We start from the raw sequence: 13,268 nt of genomic DNA on the forward strand, positions 1-13,268 counted from the left end.
ACTGTGACAAGTTGAGAGTCAGTAGCAACTGGAGGCATCTCAACAAGAAGCCAGATCGAAGGGCCATGGAAGGGGCCACCGGGTACCTGAGAGGCCTCAGGCACAAAGGAGTAACCTCCCGAGTCTCCTGGGAGGGAGCATGAGGATTAGAGGGGCAGGCCATTCTGCCCATGTGTGGCCAGAGGTGAGACAGACAGAGAAGTACCATTTTGTCACAATGCAAAGGACCTTACTGCTGTTCTTAGGTTGGAGTAGTCTCACCACACACTGGCCATGTGTCAATGGCTCAGACTAAGTTGCTCAGAAAGGCTACGGATTTCTCATATCCCAACCTCTGGGCAAGAAGAACTTCTTGAAAATCGGAAGAGAAATGCTTTTAGTGCAGAGTTGCTGTCAAAACTGTGTTATCTTGTCAACCAGGGTGTCAATTAAACTGGGCTTGAAGAAGCATGTTTGAAGCTCCTCATCAAGTATGGGCTCTTGAAATTTCAGGCAGCATCCTCCACATAGCGTGCATGCAGCGTTTCTGTCATAATGTGAGAATGGGAATCATATGCTCTGCCTTCCTGAGGGGGAGAAAAATATTCTCTAATGTTTTCCAGAAATGACACTGTTTCTCATTACCTGGTGCGTTTTGGGTCTGTTGTTCAGCTCGGAACGTTGGATTCGCATCACAGTGGTTGCTCCCAGGGGCTGCGCTGGGGTACCAGCGTTTTCCTCGGCTACGAGTTAGTCAAGTATATATCCATTTCTCTTGAGAAAACAAGACTGAATGCCTCTTCCCTGTCTCTCTCCCTTACCCTCTGCCACCTCATTTATGCTATGACAAGTGTGTTAGCTCTATCTTGAAAACAATTCCCCAGGATTACAACATTAACATCATAATAATGGACATGGCTAAGGCATTACGAGAATTTTCTTTGCCATAATTTACTGTTTCGACATAGTTCTTGAAGGGATTTTCGCAAAATATGATTCTGTGTGTTTCTAGGCAGAAGGGGGCCATATGGTCTATCCAAACCTATCCACCTGTCTGTCTAATGTTTATACCATGGAACTTTCTTTGTCCTTGTCCAGCTCTTCTTTGAATACACTCACAGTGCATGTTGCATTGTTGCCTTAGGTGGACAATTCTGCACAATAATTATTCTCTATGTAAAGAAGGTAGGTACCTTTTTTATTCTTCCTAAAAGCTGAAGGGGAAAAGGCGGACCACACCAAACCAGAATCACATACTAGCAGGTGGTCATTTAATTGGGAAATGAAAGCAACCTAACACTAATTTGCAGGCGTGTTCAGATTTCATGAGTAATTGCCATGGAGAAGGTAACTTGGGGGCGGGCTCAGTGGAGCTGAACAACAGACACGTCTAAATATGGCTGTGGCATTTGTGACATATGCTCTTCACCTCGGGGTGTGAGCAAAACAGAAGGGTTGTTCCCGGAGGTAAACTTTGAATCAGGAGATAAAGGATATTTTTCAATGGGAAGTAGAAGCAAAGGGGGCTGTGGGTCATCGCTGGAGTCAGACGTCCTCTCTGAGGGGCTGGATGCTGTATCGCAGTGCTGGATTGATGCAGGTGCTATTGCCCGAGGCTGAATCTCTCCCGCTAAAGCCAAGAGAAAGCTTGTGCCTGCAATCTTGAGGGGAGAGTCTGCATTTTGCCATCAAATAGCCTATACAAGACCTATGAACATGGCTTGAACCTGACACGTGCTCAACAAACAGAAGGTTTGGTGGAAATATGGAAGGTGCAGGGGCTTGCCTTATAGCTCAGTTGGTAAAGAATCCACCTGCAATGCAGGAGACCCTGGCTCAATTCCTGAGTTGGGAAGATCCACTGGAGAAGGGAAAGGCTACTCACTCCAGTATTCAGTCCTGGAAAATTCCATGGACTCTATAGTCCATGGGGTTGTGCAGAGTCAGAGTCAGATAGGACTGAGAGACGTTCACTTTCACTTCCATGGAAGTTGTGGGCTTTCAAGGCCATCTTGAAGCCAGTGTCCAGATGGAAACTTTTGAGGGACCTGGTATTCTAATCCAGCACTGGATGCCTTGATGAACGGTAAACAATGTATTCACTTTTGAATTCATTTCCCCCTACATCTCTATCCTCTTTACTGTTGACCTTTCACCCCAGTTGTTTCTTTTATAGTATCATGTTAGTTTCAAGGTGTACACCAAAGTGATTCAGTCATATATATACATATATTTATTCATATACATTCAGCCATATATATTTATATAAAAATATATGTATTCTTTTTCAGATTCTTTTCCCTTATAGGTTATTACTAAATTTGAGTATAATTCTTTGTGGCCTGGTGTGCTGCAGTTCATGGGGTTGCAAAGAGTCGGATACAACTGAGCGACTGAACTGAACTGAATACAGTAGGTACTTGATATTTATTTTATATTTAGTAGTGTGTATGTTAATCCCCCTAATTTATATCCCACTCCACCTTTCTCCTTTGCTAACCATAAGTTTGCTTTCTATGTCTGTGTGTCTATTTCTGTTTTATAAATGAGCTCATTTGTATCTTTTTTTTTTCAGATTCCACATATAAGCAATATCATATGATATTTGTCTTTCTCAGTCTGACTTACTTCACTTAGTATGATAATCTCTAGGTCCATCCAGGTAGCTGCAAATGGTATTATTTCATTCTTTTTTGATGGCTGGGTAATATTCTATTGTATATATATTTACCACATCTTCTTTACCTATTCATCTGTCAATGAACACTTGGGTTGCTTCCATGTCTTGGCTATTGTAAACAGTGCTGCTATGATCACTGGGATGCATGAATCTTTTTGAACTAGAGTTTTCTCTGGATATATGCCTTGAGTTGGATTCCTGGACCATATGGCAGTCCATGGGCTCACAAAGAGTTGGACATGACTGAACAACTGAACACCATACGGTGACTCTATGAAGAACATGTGGAGGCTCCTTCCACTCCGATTTGAATCCTGGTTATTTGAGTGCTGTTACCCGAAATGAAACTTCATCTTTGACTTGTTCTTGAGGTAACCATGAACCAGAAAGAGTTTTACTGAATTCTTGGCCAAAAGCTGCCTCCTACATAAGAGAGCTTAAAAAATAAGCTCAAAGATCTGGGATTATAGCCCTGGGATGGAACTCCTTTAGAAGGAATATCTACTTGAACACAATCTGGACCAGAAGCCCACAACTTGGGGGCTCACAAGGTCAGATGGCCCAGAGGCATTGTCTTATATCCACAGACATGTCCCTGGGGATGGAGAGATGGAGTTTGTAACTGACTGGGCCCTAAACACAATTGTTGTATTTGGCTGGTGTTCCAACCTCAAATTCTGTCACTTAGGGTCAGAGGCTACTGACTAAGTCACAGCCAAGGGAGGGGACAGAGCAGCCTCAAGGAGAATTTCTCTTTCATGAGTCAGGAAGGTGGTCATTAAGACCCACAGAATGTGTGTAGACCAAGGAAATTCACTTTAATGGGAGTATTTCAGTCATATGGAGAAGCATTTGGAAGAATCACAATTTTACTCCTGGCTTCCCAAGTCCCTAAGGAAAAAAATTTCAGGAAAGGTTTCTTCACCGTTTGTGAATTGTGAAATAAATGCATCTCCAGGGGGGTGCGTGGGTGTGTGTACATATTAATATTCCAGGGGTGTGGGCAATATTGACACTGATGATTTTCTAAGTTATTTGTGATTCCTCCGCGCCGAATTCATCTGAAATCGGTGCGCTGCAGACCTTTAAGCCTGCAGATTCCTTTGGAAAGGAACTGCTTCCTCCCACTACCTTTCAAATCAGTTCTCCTGGGTTTAGCCAAGTGCTGTTTCCCAGCGTGGAACAGAGAGGAAGAGGAAGTCTGCCTCTCGGAGAGGAGGAGCGGGGAGGCCAGGAGAGTAACTGCAGCCACATTAGAGAGAAAATGTGCCTGATGACTTCACTGGGGCCGTTGTATCCCCACCATTTACCAACAATTTGCTAAATGCCTTCATTAAACTGCATCTTCTTCTGCTCCCATTGTTCTATGGAACTGAAACAAGCTAGCATAGCATTGTCATCTGTGTCAATAACGGTCACAAAATGGCTTTTCCTCCTTCTGCAGCAGACTGCCTGCAAAACATAAAAGAGTGTAGTGATGCACCCGAGCAAATTACCCTCCCAAGCTCATTTAAATAACGTTTTCCCCTCATATATGCAAAATTCAGATGAATATTTACAACATCCAGGAATAGGTACCAGAGGAAGAAAAAAAAAGAACGATGACACACTACCAACCCACCCCAACCCGCAAGTGCAATCATTCTCAAAATGCTCCCCAAACAAATTGTTCTGGCTGCTGTTGCCCGGCAACAATCCCACGGCAGTGTTCAGCCCAAGCACATGTAAAGCGGGCGTCCTCTCTGCTCAGAGCGTGTATAGTCAGGATAGCAGCAGAGATGGAAAATGAGATGTGAGGAGGGTCAAAGTCAGGGTCAAAAGTGCAGATGGCCATGACCCTAAAATCAATTTGAAGCACTATTTGTGGCATTTTTTCCCTGTGTTCCAGTGCTTGATGTGCGTCTTGCAATGAACCAGCTAATCAGACTTCGGGAACCATGGGACCTTGGGGTTTTCATAGTGTCAGGTCAATTTCTACCCATCAGTGTATTGCCCCTCAATGAGGCAGACCATTATCTTGACTTTGGAGAATTTCAAAGCTGTAAATATCTGAGTGGAGAGAGGAGGACCCAGCAGAGCTCATCTAGGGCTTTGGCTGGAACCAGAGCAACCCACTCATGGAGGGCAGCTCCTTTAGACAAAATCTGCCATGTGTGCGGGACGTTTTTCCTAAGGCATTCTTCCAAAGGTACAAGAATGCTTTTATTCTTCTTTCTAATGGATGCACATGTACAGAAGAAAGAGGGAGGGATCGTGTAAAATAAGCTATCACCATATGGCACTAATCATTAGTTTAAGAGTTATGGATGTATATAGGGGTGGGCTATAGTGGACTCAGGCCAAATTAGGCTTCTACCTAAAGACTGGGGTGATTCCAAATATCGTTGGGCCTTTTGTTTTATTTCTAGATATTCCTTAGGTGGTATGATAGAGCTAAGCAATAGATGACTTTATTTATAACTGAGATTTTCCCTTTTTATCATTATTAATTTCTGATAAAATTAAGGCATTTTATTCAGTAAACACAATCATTCGGGGAAGCAATTAATTCATAATTATTTAATCTAAGACTGCTGAGCAAAATATTGACAGTTCGTCTGAAAACTACCACATAAATATTTCCCCAATACCTCTTTGGTTAGGAAGACTCTCCTGCTCAAAGTTCTTTAGTGAATCCTCATTCCTTAGAATAACATTTAAAACCACTACTTTAGTATCTTTTCAGCATCACCTGGACTTATCTTGCTAAACGTGATCTCCTACATTTTTCCTTTGGCGAAACTAGGTTCCATTAACCCAAGGTGCAGGCTGACAGAGCAGAGACGCATAGCAAGAAGTCCAGGATCTAAGTTCTGGTCTTGGCTCCCTCCAAACTGGCTGTATGATTAACAAGTGCCTTAATTTTCCTTGGTGTTTGTTTCCTTATAAGAGCTGCTGGTGCTAATCAACGAATATAGTAAAGTTGCAGGATATAAAATTAGCACACAGAAATCCCTTGCATCCCTCGAGAAAACAGAAAGAGAAATTAAGGAAATGATACCATTCACCATTGCAACAAAAAGAATAAAATACTTAGGAGTATATCTACCTAAAGAAACAAAAGACCTATACATAGAAAACTATAAAACACTGATGAAAGAAATCAAAGAGGACACAAACAGATGGAGAAATATACCATGTTCATGGATTGGAAGAATCAATATTGTCAAAATGGCTATACTACCCAAAGCAATCTATAGATTCAGTGCAATCCCTTTCAAGCTACCAATGGCATTTTTCACAGAACTAGAACAAATAATTTCACAATTTGTATGGAAATACAAAAAACCTCGAATAGCTAAAGTAATCTTGAGAAAGAAGAATGGAACTGGAGGAATCAACCTGCCTGACTTCAGACTATACTACAAAGCCACAGTCATCAAGACAGTATGGTACTGGCACAAAGACAGAAATATAGATCAATGGAATAGAATAGAAAGCCCAGAGATAAATCCATGAACCTATGGACACCTTATCTTTGACAAGGGAGGCAAGAATATACAATGGAGAAAAGACAACCTCTTTAACAAGTGGTGCTGGGAAAACTGGTCAACCACTTGTAAAAGAATGAAACTAGAACACTTTTTAACACCATACACAAAAATCAACTCAAAATGGATTAAAGATCTAAATGTAAGACCAGAAACTATAAAACTCCTAGAGGAGAACATAGGCAAAACACTCTCCGACATAAATCACAGCAGGACCCTCTATGACCCACCTCCCAGAATATTGGAAATAAAAGCAAAAATAAACAAATGGGACCTAATGAAACTTAAAAGCTTTTGCACAACAAAGGAAACTATAAGCAAGGTGAAAAGACAGCCCTCAGATTGGGAGAAAATAATAGCAAATGAAGCAACAGACAAAGGATTAATCTCAAAAATATACAAGCAACTCCTGCAGCTCAACTCCAGAAAAATAAATGACCCAACCAAAAAGTGGGCCAAAGAACTAAACAGACATTTCTCCAAAGAAGACATACAGATGGCTAACAAACACATGAAAAGATGCTCAACATCACTCATTATCAGAGAAATGCAAATCAAAACCACAATGAGGTACCATTACACACCAGTCAGGATGGCTGCTATCCAAAAGTCTACAAGCAATAAATGCTGGAGAGGGTGTGGAGAAAAGGGAACCCTCTTGCACTGTTGGTGGGAATGCAAACTAGTACTGTCGCTATGGAGAACAGTGTGGAGTTTTCTTGAAAAACTGAAAATAGAACTGCCATATGACCCAGCAATCCCACTCCTGGGCATACACACTGAGGAAACCAGATCTGAAAGAGACACGTGCACCCCAATGTTCATTGCAGCACTGTTTATAATTGCCAAGACATGGAAGCAACCTAGATGCCCATCAGCAGACGAATGGATAAGGAAGCTGTGGTACATATACACCATGGAATATTACTCAGCCATTAAAAAGAATTCATTTGAATCAGTTCTAATGAGATGGATGAAACTGGAGCCCATTATACAGAGTGAAGTAAGCCAGAAGGATAGAGACCAATACAGTATACTAACGCATATATATGGAATTTAGAAAGATGGTAACGATAACCCTATATGCGAAACAGAAAAAGAGACACAGATGTACAGAACAGAATTTTGGACGCTGTGGGAGAAGGCAAGGGTGGGAGGTTTCGAGAGAACAGCATCGAAACATGTATATTATCTAGGGTGAAACAGATCACCAGCCCAGGTTGGATGCATGAGACAAGTGCTCGGGCCTGGTGCACTGAGAAGTCCCAGAGGAATCGGGTGGAGAGGGAGGCGGGAGAGGGGATCGGGATGGGGAATACATGTAAACCCATGGCTGATTCATGTCAATGTATGACAAAAACCACTACAATATTGTAAAGTAATTAGCCTCCAACTAATAAAAATAAATGGAAAAAAAAAGAGCTGCTGGTGCTGCTGCTAAATCGCTTTGGTCGTGTCTGACTCTGTGTGACCCCATAGATGGCAGCCCACCAGACTCCCCCATCCCTGAGACTCTCCAGGCAAGAATACTGGAGTGGGTTACCATTTCCTTCTCCAACGCATGAAAGTGAAACATGTCACTCAGTCGTGTCTGACTCCTAGAGACCCCATGGACTGCAGCAGCCTACCAGGCTTCTCCTCCCATGGGATTTTCCAGGCAAGAGTACTGGAGTGGGCGCCATTGCCTTCTCCACCTTATAAGAGCGCTGCAGGCATAAGGCCACAGGGTCCGAACACCCCACACACTCAGACCCTTACTCCCCCAGAACATTTGTCACTGCTGTCTACACTCATTGTACATAGGTCCTTTTTTTGTCTTTCACGATACCACTCTCTCCTTGTTTTTCTTTCTTCTTTTCTTTATGTTTTTCATGAAATGCTTCGCCTGATCCACTCTGCAATATTGCAGTTACATGTCTACAGCAAGCCCGTCCTTCAGTTACCTGAATGGGCTCAACTCTGACCACGACTTCCTTTAATGCCCCCACCCTGACCTCTGCTGCCTCCATTGTCAGCCCAGAAGGCCCCCTGAGTTTCCAGTTCCATGTCTCCATCTCTATCAGACTCTGCATGGGGAAGAGGCTGAACCCCTCCCAACATTTCCATTCCCAAGGAACGTATCATCTTCCTCCTCAAGTCAGTTTCTCCTTGACTTTGCATATAATACTCAAATTTGAAGACTTTCTTCTTTCCTTCCCTAAGTCTTTTTCAATCATCAAAAATCAAGTCTATTTTCAGAAAGAACTTACACCTTATTTCTTTTATAAAGTGCCTCATATTCTTATCTCTTACTCTGCAGGTAAGTCATTAGAAGGACTTACATTTACATTTTTATTCTATATTGGAGTCTAGTTGATTAACAATGTTGTGTTAATTTCAGGCATACAGCAATGTGTTTTAGTTATACATGCACTTATTTTGTATTGTTTGTGATTATTTGCCAAATGAGTATGATAAGGTTGTATACTGTCACCCTGTTTATTTACCTTAAATGCAGAGTACATCATGCAAAATGCCAGGCTGGATGAGTCACAGGCTGGAGTCTCAGATACGCTGATGATACCACCCTTATGGCAGAAAGTGAAGAGGAACTAAAGAGTCTCTTGATGAGGGTGAAAGAGGAGGGTGAATAAGCTGGCATAAAACTCAACATTAAAAAAGCTGAGATCATGGCCTCAGGTCCCATCACTTCATGGCAAATAGAAGGGGAAAAAGTAGAAGCAGTGTCAGCTTTTCTTTTCTGCAAAATCACTGCAGGTGGTGACTGCAGCCATAAAATTAGATGATGCCTGCTTCTTGGAAGGAGAGCTGTGACAAACCTAGATGGCATATTAAAAAGCAATGGCATCACTTTGCCAACAAACGTCACTATAGGCAAAGCTATGGTTTTTCCAGTAGTCATGTATGGATGTGAAAGTTGGACCGTAAAACAGGCTGAGGGCTGAAGAACTGACGCTTTCAAATCATGGTGTTGGAGAAGACTCTTGAGAGTCCCTTGGACAGCAAGGAGATCAAACCAGTCAATCCTAAAGGAAATCAACCCTGAATATTCATTGGAAGGACTGATGCTATAGCTGAAGCTCCAATACTTGGCTACCTGATGTGAAGATTGAATTCACTGAAAAAGACCCTGATGCTGGGAAAGATAGAAGGCGAAAGGGCAGCAGAGGATGAGATGTTTAGATAGCATTACCAACTCAATTGACATGAGTTTGAGCAAACTCCAGGAGATAGTGAGGGACAGGGAAGTCTGGCGTGATGTAACCATGGGGTTGCAAAGAGTCAGACAAGACTTAACAACTGAAAAATAACAAATTTGCCAAACAGTGGTCTTCAGAAAGCATTTTTCTCTGTATTAATTATTGCTAATAATCTTCTTATTAATGCCAAATTTGTCTCTTTGTTTTTTTTCTAGTGCAACTTTTATCCAGCTGGAGAGAAGTGAGAACTCTTAACCCTTCATTCCTTTATGTTTGTGATAAGGAATGGGGGTGACATAATTTTTTCTTCCTTTTACTGCAAGTCTTCCTCCCTTATTTGTTTTTTCATATTTAAAGAAATAAAGCAAGATGTCAGACTGACATTATAGCAAATGTTGTCATGACAAGCATTTATAGTGAAGAAATTCTAGTTTTGTTTGTGCTTCCACAACATGTCCATTTTAATTAATCTTGCAAGAGAAACTCATTTTGTTCTCAAAGCAACAATGTGAAAAGACAGGTTCCAAATGCCTTGGAATGGTTTTGGAAAGTTTGTGGGGGAGATTTGTTATTAAGATGAACTGGTTACTTAAGAGCTGTTATAATTCAAGATTCTGCTTCAGATGTCTAATATTTTCTGCAGAGGCTCAAGCAAAGATTGTTGCTGCATTTCTGTGGTCAGTGGAAAAGCCCAGTGTGAAACCCAAAACTAGGAATAAATGAATCTTTTTAAAAAACAAGGTTTGGGTTGGGATAAATATCCTACAGTAGGCAGGAAATGTCATAGAACTTCCCTAACCTGCTCTCAGAAGACTTTCAGAACTTCCTGCCACATTGCAAATACCAAGAGGATGGATTTTCTGGGGATATTTCTGTGCTTCACTTAGGACTCCGACAAAAAGAAAAAGTTGTGCAAATGAAAAATTGTTCATCAGTTTCCTTTGGGCCAGGACAGAGTCTGGACTGAAGTTTCAGATATGCTATTTATTTAGCACTTAAATTTTTAGAACTAAATCTTAGTCCTCAGTGAAAATTATAATTATAGAAACCTACTGAAATGAAAATTGTTGCTTATCATTTTAAGAATTAACCATTTCTCTAAATGCTTTTAGCATGGTGAGAAATGATTTTTTAAGGAAAGCATTTACTTACTGGGTCAGTGAGCCCTGAAGCAAATTACTAATACTATTAGATTTTGATAGCCAATGTCAAGTTTTCTGGAGGCATAATTTGTTCTCATATGGTAAAATTTAGGAGGTCATGGGCTTTTAAAGAAATTTCCATTGGACTATAGTTGCTTTACAATGTCATGTTAGTTTTTGCTGTACGGCAAATTGGATCGGCTGTATGTATACATATATCCCTCTTTTTTGGATTTCCTTCCCATTTAGATCACCACAGAGCATTGCGTAGAGTTCCCTGTGCTATATACAGTTGGTTCTCATTAGTTATCTGTTTTATATATAGTGGTAGATATATGTCAATCCCAATCTCCCAATTCATCCCACGATCCTTACCCCCTTGGTATTCACACATTTGTTCTCTACATCTGTGTTTCTATCTCTGTTTCGCAAGTAAATTCATTTGTACCATTTCCTAAGTTCTACATATAAGCAATTTTATATGATATTAATATTTGTTTTTCTCTTTCTGACTTATTTCACCCTGTGTGACAGTCTCTAGGTCTATCCACATCTCTGTTAAAGGCACAATTTCATTCCTTTTTATGACTGAGTAATAGCTAATCGTATATATGTACCACATCTTTATCCATTCCTCTGTTGATGAACATTTACGTTGTTTCTCTGCCCTGGCTATTATAAATAGAGCTACAGTGAGCATTGGGGTGCATGTGTCTTTTTAAATTATGCTTTCTCTGGATTTTTATCCAGGAGTGGTGTTGCTGGGTCATATGGTAACTCCATTCTTAGTTTTTTAAGTAACCTCCATACTGCCCTCTACACTGTTCTCCACAGTAAACTACTGATTTACTACATCAGCCTTAACTTTTAATTGAAGAAGATCCAATTGGTCAAATACATTCAGTCATCACTCTCAAAAGTACCTTTTAGTCTCTGACACCTCACGCTAAGAAAATTTACTGGAAGGGTTCAAAGGACATATTGGAAGACATTGAATAGAAGATATGATAGAAACAGATTTAGCCAAAAAACACATGGCATTCTGATTTCTTGGGCTTTTGATATGTATGAACTTGGTTCAGGAAAACTGGACCTTGGAACTAAATTTTTAAAGCAAAATATACCTAACTTTGCTTTCACTATGTTGAATAAGTAAAATTAATAAAAGCCTCACACGCTTCTCTGGGCTGACAGGGCTAGGGAACTGAATCCAAAAGCTGCAGCAGTGGATGAGGATCTGAGGAAACCAGACTCAGGATGGGCTGTGATGTCACAATTGCTGTTCCTGTGTGGACCACTTCCTCATGCTGACACTGAGATGGGCTGGACCCACCCACCCCTAAGGGCCAACAAAGAGCTTGGTCTGCATCTTCCAAAATAAAAGACTCAAATCAAGTAATCTTCCCCAATTTTGTCAGTGTATGGTTCCAGGAGATCTCTCCTGCCAATGAGATGTTGCATTTGATCGTAACTGTCTCAACCAGTCCTCTGGCAGGTCTAGCCACCATGGAAGACCTTGGCGAAGCCCCAGGTAATCCCATGTTGCAGGTGGGGTTTAGCTGTCCTGTGACAGCCACTAGGGTCACTCATCCCTCGAAATCCATCAGATTTGAAGTTCTATTTAAGATGTTCCTTGTTAAATGTCATTTCGTATAGCAAAACCATCAGTACTATGATATGCCAAGCCGCTGCACAAAGTTACTGTGACATGCACCTGAAAGACGGAATGTTACTTCATAAAGTCCCAAATCAAAGGAACAACAACAAAAAAAGAACCCCTTACATTTCACCTAGGTATCTGGCCAGCCTCCTTCATCACAATTATCTTCTCTTGACTGTTGGCATGGAGCCCATGGTTCCCCTGGCAACAGAGCTCTCCTCCTCACTCGCAGTCTCCCAATTGACTCCATGCTATGTTTTCCATGTCATTTAGTCCACTTCTTCACTTTGAGTCACTTTGTTTCACTCTATTGTACTACAAAAAATGTTTCTTTCTATATCCAACTTTGCATATTTGCTTTCTTTCCAGTTTCAGCTCACTTAGTTCTGGCTACACTGATTCTTAGAGTCATCTAGCTGCACTTCTAAAGTGTTGAAATTTCTTTTGGTTGCACTTAGTAGAAACCACCTCTGAGGAAATCAAGAGAAGGAATTCATTGAAAGGATATAAGAGAATTCCAGGAAAAAATGAACAAGTAAAACTTCAGAAGGGAAGAAACAAGGGCAGCTCTAGCGACTTCAAGGACCAAACAGCATAAACTTCCTCTCAAGTATAAATGCCAACAGTATTCTGCAAGGACTCCTAACCAGGAGACACTTGATGGGAAATTCTGACTTCCCACAGAGAAGAATCTGATAGAGCCAGTTCAGCTTTGGTTGCCCAATGGTCCAGTCCTGCATGAAGGGCTTAGAGCCAAGAGGATGAGTGTTTTGTAGAGACATATCTGCTTTCTCTGGAGAAAGATCTGGACATCAGAAAAAGGAATCCTTGTGAACTAAGAAGATGTCCCAAGCATAATAATTTCTCAGTAGAGTGAGATCTCAGTCACACTTTTTTGGTATCACAGTATAGTATCACTGTGTGTGTGAGTGCTCATTCATGTCCAACTCTTTGCGACCCTGTGGACTGTAGCCTGCCAGGTTCCTCTATCCATGGGATTTTCCAGACAAAAATATTGGAGTGGGTTGCCATTTCCTTCTCCAGGAGATCTTCTGACCCAGGGATTGAACCTGCATC

General features: G+C 41.2%; 1 long non-coding RNA gene across 1 annotated transcript; it reads right to left on the bottom strand.

Moving 5' to 3' along the window:
* Window positions 1–3,456: 3,456 nt before the first annotated feature.
* LOC110124224 (uncharacterized) lies at window positions 3,457–11,967 on the bottom strand. Its single transcript, XR_002309718.2, has 2 exons — window positions 11,706–11,967; window positions 3,457–4,111 (listed from the first exon to the last, which is right to left on the bottom strand). It is a non-coding gene; the product is annotated as an uncharacterized lncRNA (long non-coding RNA).
* Window positions 11,968–13,268: the final 1,301 nt, after the last annotated feature.

Source organism: Odocoileus virginianus, chromosome 9 (assembly GCF_023699985.2).
Source record: "Odocoileus virginianus isolate 20LAN1187 ecotype Illinois chromosome 9, Ovbor_1.2, whole genome shotgun sequence".
NCBI classification, from domain to species: Eukaryota; Metazoa; Chordata; class Mammalia; order Artiodactyla; family Cervidae; genus Odocoileus; species Odocoileus virginianus.